The sequence below is a fragment of the Palaemon carinicauda genome, chromosome 25 (genome assembly GCF_036898095.1).
Source record: "Palaemon carinicauda isolate YSFRI2023 chromosome 25, ASM3689809v2, whole genome shotgun sequence".
NCBI classification, from domain to species: domain Eukaryota; kingdom Metazoa; phylum Arthropoda; class Malacostraca; order Decapoda; family Palaemonidae; genus Palaemon; species Palaemon carinicauda.
This window is the reverse complement of record NC_090749.1, coordinates 17378008-17388129: the sequence shown is the minus strand read 5'-3', so window position 1 is coordinate 17388129 and position 10122 is coordinate 17378008. Positions and strand designations below refer to the sequence as shown.

Below are 10122 nucleotides of genomic sequence, written 5' to 3'. Positions count from 1 at the left end.
GGACAATTAGCACAATTTTTCTTAACCCAAAGCCTGTAATTGATAAATACCAGCCTATCTCCCTTACCTCATGTTTCAGTAAAGTGTTTGAGTGTATATTACTAACCAGACTAATGTACCAGTTACAAGAAAAACTTTCTCCCCATTTGTATGGCTTTCTTCCACAGAGGAGTACTCTTCACTGTTTAGCTGAACTCTACTCCCGATTGTCCTCCAACAGTGTAGTTTCCTTCTTAGACCTCAAAAGTGCTTTTGATATAGCCAACAGAGATATAATTCTTGATCAGCTTGTCGAATTTGGTGTCAGCGGAAACCTTCTGAAGTGGATAAACAGTTATCTCAGTAACAGAAAATCATATGTTTTTTTTAAGGGTGCATGTAGCTCCTATGGAAATTTTGAGCATGGCACACCTCAGGGAGGTGTATTGACCCTATTTCATATTAATATACTTATGCACAATGTACTGTTTCTCCTCCCTGCTATCCCGGGAACCACTGTAACCTGCTATGGGGATGATGTCTGTATCCACTCCACTACCCCTAGAGACCTTCAGCGTGTCCTTCAAGACTTCTACAGGTCCTGTACCTCCTGTGGCCTCATACTCTCCCCAGAAAAAAAGCAGAATCTTCTCTGCGCGGAATCTCCGAGACCTACCAGTGTTCATTATGGGTGGGAATATTATACCTCACTGCACACAGTATACATATTTAGGTTCACCAGTCAGGATCACCCCTGCTATACCTGTACGAAAGCAAATCCACCCCATGGTGCAAAACCTTCTTGATCGACTGGAGCCTCGCTTCACTCCCATCAAGTGGCTTGCCACCATGGCCACAGGTATATCTATCCCCATGGGTAAAGCCTCTATATCCTCTTCCTAAGGTTAGTTATTGTATATTTATCTCCTACTTTAATTCAATTACCCAGACAGGTGTTACAACCTCTAGAACTGTTCCAAAATAGAGTAACGAGGTTTATCCTAGGATGCCCTCATTCCACTCGGATAGTCAACATGCAGACTGAACTCATGTTACCTCCATTAATAGAGAGAATTTATGCTAATGTAACTTTGTTTTCTGTTAATTATTTACACTCTCCACAATTTACTCCAAACTTCTCTGCTGTCCTCAGAGCATCACTTGACGAAGATGCTCCAAGACCTCAACTCTGATCAGGGGGCCATAACCTAGTCAGGGCAGTATGTGAAAATCTTCGACACCTTGATATCAGTGTACCTGAGCAAGCAGTCATCCAAGATTTGCCACCATGGCGGGTTCCTATTCCTGCTGTCACTTCCACACAACCTCTAAAGATGCCCATAACAGTCTACAGAAGCAGCTGGTTTTGGAAACAATATCCAAAGTGTCAATTTCAGCTCCTGCAGGACACCACATCTACGTTGACGGTTCAGTATAGGTAGATGGAAGTGCGACATGTGCTAGGTTCTCCCTAACTTTCGAATCTCCTGAGGGTGGGTGGCATGGTCGCAGGTTGCCAAACTCATCCAGTTCCACTTATTGCGAACTTCAAGGTATATGGGATGCAGTAACTCTACTTGTTAGAAGAAATGTGAATGGATTGGGGATCTGTGACTCCAAATCTGCACTCCAGGCACTGTGGCCATGTTGTGCGAGACATATTGTGTCAACTCACTGCTACTTACAATGCCTCGCTTGTCTTGTCCTTCATGTGGATGCCCTCCTATATGAGGCTTGTTGGGAATGATATGGTGGAAAGTCTTGCTAAAGCTGCCTGCACGCTCGACCTTGATGACAGAAATGTTGAGCCCTCACTTCGCTGCCTTGAACATAGAATATATTCAGCAGCTTTTGCCTGAACAGTACAGCGTAGGGATGCAGAGAGGGGCACTAGTGTTTCCATATAACATCATGATAACTTTCTGCAAAGCCGTCACAAGTACTGGCGACGTGGACTCATGGTGCGTAGGCATAATGTCGTAAGTGCCAGGATAAGGTTGGGATATCGTCCTGTGTGGCAGGTTAGACAGACACTAGATATACCACACTACACCTCATGTAAACTGTGTAACCTTGCTAATGCCAATAATCTTGAACACTATTGCCTTCATTGCCCCACTGTCAAGAATCTGTTACCTCAAGGACAAAATTTACTTCAAACCTGCCAGTATATACTCAAAGATGATTACCTAGACATAATTTTGACTCGTCGTCCACACTTTGGTGGCTGCTAAACTGTGTGTTGCAGTTGTTCTGATAATGGAATACAATCTCATATATGTTATTTTTGTAACTGATATACTGAAGATTCAATGCTGTATTTTTTTTTCTGTTGATTTCTGATGTACTGTATGTAACTGCTAATATGTAAATTTGTTTCACGTCTTTGGGCGTAATAAATTATTAAATAAATAATCTCTCTCTGTCTCTCTCTCTCTCTCTCTCTCTCTCTCTCTCTCTCTCTCTCTCTCTGTTATTCTATATGTAATTATGCCCTCCATTACATGTAATGTGATTTGGAATCTATTTTAATTTTCATCAATATATATATATATATATATATATATATATATATATATATATATATATATATATATATATATATATATATATATATATATATATATATATATATATATATATATATATATATATATATACATATATATGCATTTATATACATATATATATATATATATATATATATATATATATATATATATATATATATATATATATATATATATATATATATGTATATGTATATATATAAATATATATATATATATATATATATATATATATATATATATATATATATATATATATATATATATATATATATATATATATATATATATATATATATATGTATGTATATATATACATATATATATATATATATATATATATATATATATATATATATATATATATATATATATATATATATACATACATATATATATATATATATATATATATATATATATATATATATATATATATATATATATACAGTATACAGTATATTTTATGGCGTTGATTTTATCATTGTTTTTCTTATTTGTATTTTTTTATTTGAAAATTGTTTCGACTGAAATGTCTTAACCTTTTATAATACAGAAATTGATTAAATAAACAAATTGTGCCACCCTTAATCTGCGTCTCCTCTCGCACAGCTATGACAAACCACAGTCAATCCATGACCTAAATATGAAATATATTGAGTAGTTCAAAAGGATCAACATTTCTCTTATCAGTTCCAAGGAAATCGTTGAAGGATCTTCAGAAGCAGTCCAATACTTTTCTACCTTCCTTCCTTCCAGGAGGATTTAACTTCTTAGTTCACTAACACCCATTGGAAGGCTTCTCTCTTTTGGAACAATAAGCATGATTCTCATTAGGTCGAGGAGTTCACTCATACCTTTCATGGTCCACTTTTGACCCAGCAATGAAGTTACGTCTTCTTCTTCTTCTTCTTCTTCTTCTTCTCACAACATATGAATAATATCTGAGTAAGAAACTCAATGTTTAGGCAAACAATCAGTTTGTGATTTATAGTGAACGCTTCCACAATGGTGCAGTTTTCTTTGGTTTTGCATAACCTCAATTTTAAAGAAATTTTAGTGAAAACAGCAACTAAATAATTGAATATACTCATTGATACTTTGGAAGTTCAAACTTGGATGTTATAATGTTGCATTTTGCAATTATTGTTACCAATCTGTATGTTGAGCAAAGATTTAATAATCTGGAAAATCAGGAGATTGCAATACCAAAGGTTGGAAAGGTTGGCAGAAGTAAAGATTAAACTCAAACGAAATAGTGAGAAAGAATACAGGTATAATGAAGCAGAAAAATATTCATTTTATAATTCATTATACTTAGCTGTGTAGATTACGAATTTCCAACTAATGATAAAACTATTATCAATAAAAGCAGCAACAAAACATGTTTCCCTCGTCTGTTGGGAGAATCGAAAGCTGGCCTTTCCATCTAAGTCAATAAGACGCTGCCACTGTACCACAAGACTCACTTATAAACTGGCAAATGTCAGGAAAAAATATATCTGCAGGAGAGTTTTGCCTGATCAGTGAGTGACTTACTGTCCGAGAAGGGACTTTCCGGGCTAATGTTAGTCAGGGGAACTATATAATGTAGAGAGTGACTGTGTTTGATCAGTTTCTTTTGTCTTCCTTCCGTCATAGGTCGAAGGAAAATATTCTCAAGTTAACTTCTTTGCTTCCTTCTATTGTCTTTTGCCTTAATTGGTTTGCTTTAAATGCATCTATTTTAGAGTAAAATCTCTCTCTCTCTCTCTCTCTCTCTCTCTCTCTCTCTCTCTCTCTCTCTCTCTCTCTCTCTCTCTTTCTCTCTCTCTCTCTCTCTCTCTCTCTCTCTCTCAATCTAACTAAATTGCCAATGTGAATAAGGAAGAAAAGAATCTATATTTACTATAGTTTTCCACAACTCGCTATCTTTTCTCTCTTACAATAGACGAGCAGATCTTCCGGTTTCCCCTCAAGCCTAATTAAAAAAAAAAGACTAATGGTCATTATAGAATAAGAAGAATTAAAAATGCAACTTTTATTAACATATAAACTTAGATAAAGGGATGATATAGAATTAGATTTCATTTAGTCCCCCTCGAAAGTCAAGATAGAAAACGAAAGAAAACTGTGTTGCGAGTCTTCTTTTTTCTGCAAAATCTATAGAAAATTGCATAAATTAATCTTCCTTATAGTCAACGAGAATAAAGTTTTCCTGTTTGTATTCTATCATTCAATTTCCTTACTTACTAATTACTGATGGAGCAGGAAAGGCTTCCTTGAATCTTAGTAAACTCTCAATATTACGCAAATTCCTGACGATTTTTGGTCAGATGGAAAGATATTCTATCATCCTAATGATGTTTTCGAATATTTTTAATATCTAACCTTTTAAGATATTGTTTTTGTGTCTATAAATATTTCTAGTTATTTGAAATGAAAATTTGTATATATTGTAGAAAATTCAGTAAAAATTTACATATGTAGGCCTAGTAATAGAAAAGGAAATCAGAATTTTAAAAAGAGCATGATCACGTTGATAAAGCATTATATCACTTATCACTTAGGTAGACGTAATATTATTGAATGCCCTCTTGTTTGAAGGGTTACACAAAGTATATCATTCCTAGCTATGAATCTTCTTTGCTTTCGCGTAGATAGATGTAACTGCGTAGATGTAAACAATGTTACCTTTCCAACTTATGTACTTTCACTGCTCGGCTCACAACCTCTTGCTTATTCTCCGATTTTAAGAACCATCAATTTTCCCCCAAAAGAAGGAACAAATTTTTCCCGATCAGTCGTCAACACAATGTAAAATACGTTTCATATATACTATTGTATCAAATAGTTATATTATACATTGTAATTGATTTCATAATTTTTCTTTCTGTAACCATAAACACTAAGATTTGGGTTAATGCAAAACTCGTCCCTAAATTTACCAGATTTTCGGAATTTGGGGACGATTTCCCTTGATGCAGACCCCATGACAGAAAGACCAATAAGAATCTATGTATAAACCAGTCTGAAAACAATATATGAAATTAAAAACCATATATAAATACTGAATATAACTAGCAAACACTAGCAATATACAATTTTTTCCACATTTCTTATATATTCATAATAATCAATTGTTTATATATATATATATATATATATATATATATATATATATATATATATATATATATATATATATATATATATATATATATATATATATATATATATATATATATGTATGTATATATATATATATATATATATATATATATATATATATATATATATATATATATATATATATATATATATATACATACATATATATATATATATATATATATATATATATATATATATATATATATATATATATATATGTATATATATATATATATATATATATATATATATATATATATATATATATATATATATATATTACACTTGGGGTCTAAAAAAATTCATAGACTCCACTCTGCTATGGACACCTATTAACAGTTAAAACAGTTAGAATTTCACATGTTATCTTGCTTGTAATATATCTTTGTAATTAGGCATAATAAATGTTGATTTTATAGAATATGTCATGAATGAGTCTTAAAAACTAGGAATAATATATATTTATTATCAATAGCTATCTGTTTACTTTTAAAGCACTATATATTAAACGTACATTGCAAATGTTATTTAGTAAAATCAAAATCAGCTGATTTTGAGCAAGAACACGTAGTCAAAATCAACAGGAATATTTGGATAAAACATGGTAAAATATTCAATAAAATTATATTAGATTTGATCAAATTTCAAGTTTGATAAAGACAAATGGGTAAAAAAGCTAGATATTTGTCATAATTTGGAATAATCAAGGTCTTTTGTTAGAGGTTGAATTAAGCGCCAAATTTTCAAGTGAAAATATTGACTTTGACGAAAGGTATAGAGATTTAAAATAACTGTAAACAATAACAAATCAATTAAGAGTAATTGTGAACTTCTTATGTAAACAGTGGAAACATTTTTAAGCAAAAAAACATAATTTAGAATAATAAGTATATCTTAATTTGCTTCCAAAGCTTAATGAATCAATATATGATCAAATTATATAGAACATAAATTTATTTCAATAGAATAGAAACTTTTGCTACACTGATCACCTAATATACAACTATAAATTTTACTTTAAATTTCTGTTTGCAAAATATATTTGAGTCAAGATCTAAGGGTAATATAATAAATCATTAAATATATATATATATATATATATATATATATATATATATATATATATATATATATATATATATATACATATACATATATATATATATATATATATATATATATATATATATATATATATACATATATATATATATATATATATATATATATATATATATATATATACATATATATATACATATATATGTGTATATATATATATATATACATATATATATATATATATATATATATATATATATATATATATATATATATATATATATATATATATATATATATACATATATATATATATATATATATATATATATATATATACATATATATATGTATATATATACATATATATATATGTATACACACACACACACACACACATATATATATATATATATATATATATATATATATATATATATATATATATATATATATATATATATATATATATATATATATATGATAGTGGCTGTAATTACTTTAGTTATTTGATAAAATATTAAATCATAAAGGTATTAAAGAAAACATATCTGGTAAAATGTGAAACAGACGAATATTCTCTTTTTTTACCTAATTTATGGAGTCTCCTTATAATTTGAATAAATTTATACAATAATCTATAATTTTATCTAAATGATTTTATATCGTAGCAATCCATGTTTGCCAACGGTTATATAAGCAGATGAGCTGCTTGGTGAAGTAAAGAGAACTTTGGGTGTGGAGGAAATCCCCCCCCCCCACCTTCTAAATCTCAAAGAACTCACTGGCAGTAGGGTGTTGATTTGGTTCAAAGCGATAGACAAGATTTCTCTTTTGCCTGGCAGTTGATCTTACTAGAGTAAGTATGGATGGGCAGGGGTCACTTGCTTAGTTAAATAGGCACTGCGCATCACAAGGAAATGGCTATCCTTTGATGCATCTAGCCAATCAATCCTCTATGGATTTAGTCAGTCTATGAAAAGCAAAATTGCCAGAATGGGCACCAGTCCCGTGCGTAGCAGGGTGCTAAGAATCTCCCGGTTTATAAGTACTAAAGAAAAATTGAGAATTGGTAACTGGAATATTAGAACATTGATTCAAACTGGGAAGTTACAGCAAGTGGAATATGAATTTATGAAATGTAGTTTTGATATCTTGGCCCTAACTGAAAAGACTGGGTTATGAATGATGATGACACCAAGAGCAAAAAAGGCATTAACCGAGTGGAGAACTATAAATAGTAGATTGTTACTTGAAATTTTTAAATCGAAGCAGTGCAATATGAGCATTCTAGTTTGCTATGTACCAACAAATGATATCCCCGAAGAAATGGAAAAAAAAAGGAAAGATGAATACTATGAAGAACTGCAGAATGTAATAGATGAGATCTGTGAGAGAGATATGAAAATTGTGATTGGTGACTTCAATGCTAAAGTTGGAAGGAATAATCAAGGGATAAAGAATGTGATGGGTGTCATGGGTCCTGGCGAAGTGGCAAATGAAAATGGAGGACATTTTATAAGTTTTTGTTCAACAAACAATCATTTTATTGGAGGTACTCTTCTCCAGCACAAGGACATCTACAAATATACATGGACATCATCTGGTAATTACAAAAATCTAATTTATCACATTGCTATTAATAAAGAGAGAAGAAGGAATCTGAGTAATGTAAGTAGCTATAGAGGTGCAGATATTGGTAGTGATCACCAGCTCCTCATTGCCTCAATGATATTAAAACTGAAAGCACCCAACAGAAATGTTGATAGAATACCTAGGCTTGATACAAATAAGCCGCGAGAAGATGAGCACAAAGAAACATTTGCAATTGAATGAAGGAATCGATTTGCAGTCTTGGAGACTTTAAAAGAGGAAGAGCAGAAATTTCATGAAGAATGGTGTGAAATTGACAAGATATATCAGTCAGTTAGTAATGAAGTTGCAAGAGGAAAACCGTAGATACTAAATGATACTTGGGATACTATATAAAGAAGACAAAGACAGAAATTGATTGTTAAGATTTTTCGAGGAAGTAATGAAAATTACAAGGTAGAGCATTCTAAGTATTCCAGTATTGATAGTGAAGTAAAAAAAAAAAGTCAGGAATGACTGGACAACAAAAAGGAGAGAGAGAGAGAGAGAGAGAGAGAGAGAGAGAGAGAGAGAGAGAGAGAGAGAGAGAGAGAGAGAGAGAGAGAGAGAGAGAATATGAGTGAAGTTTATATCAGTAACAGGTAAAGGCTTAGATTTAGTTGGTAGTCTATTCCTATTCTATTTTGAGACAGTTTTGTTCATCTGTATAGTAATTGTCCTATGGGAATTTCACATCTAGATCATTGGGATAGACTTTGCACATGCAAATACATTTAGAATTGCAACTGAACTTTGGATGTTCTCTATAACTCAGAATAAAATTGTTGACCAACAAAAAATCAGTAAGTAAAAAACGTAAACACGAAATCTGAGGTTTGAAAGAAATCAACAGAAAAGATTCATTGCTTGAAAGCATTGCTTTCACAGCGTTTACATTTCCCTCATAAAAGTTAGGTCTTTGAAAAATGGGAAACGTTAGAATAGTAAAAATGGTATTGGAAACATATATAACTTTTTATATATCTTTGTTTGGGTGCTTGGGATCTATACCTCACTATATGGCTTCGGACTCTTTTCTTGGAACTGGAAAAAGTCGTTTAGTGAATCTTTGTTGAATCCAGTATCGTATGAAATGCAGTTTTCCACCTCAAAGAAATTAGTAAATCAACCCTTGAAGGGTAAATCTCCTTCAATTCCGCCTTCCAGCGTCGATGGTTGGCAAAAGAAGATGGATGGAGGAGTCTCTGCCTCTTCACATATTATCTCCACTGAATGATGTTGGGTGGGGGTGTGCGGGGTAGCAAAGTAAGCTTTTAATAAACCGAATTTATTTCCCAACACTTGGTTGAGAGCCAGATGACAAACGGTAAACAGACGAATTAATGCAGAGAATCCCTGTTTACTGCTGTCGTAGGAAGTCGGGTACATTTCTAAAAAGAATTTGTTTGCATACAAAATTAAAAGAAAAGGATGAAATAAGGCTTCATCATTAGAACAATTGAAATTTTTTTTTTTCAATAGGATAATGGAGAAACAATAAAACTTATTCTTGAATTCATGATAAGATGAGGAACCAGGAGAGAGAGAGAGAGAGAGAGAGAGAGAGAGAGAGAGAGAGAGAGAGAGAGAGAGAGAGAGAGAATATATAAGCATGAATATCTTCTATGTAGAAAGAATAATTAAGCACAATTATCTTCCATGAAAAACTGGAAAAATATTCCAGGAATAACATTATTTCCTTTTATAGATCACACGACATTCGCCA

General features: G+C 31.6%; 1 pseudogene; it reads left to right on the top strand.

Moving 5' to 3' along the window:
• LOC137618900 (uncharacterized) overlaps positions 1-2213 on the top strand; it is an 8533-nt pseudogene extending 6320 nt beyond the window's left edge.
• Positions 2214-10122: the final 7909 nt, after the last annotated feature.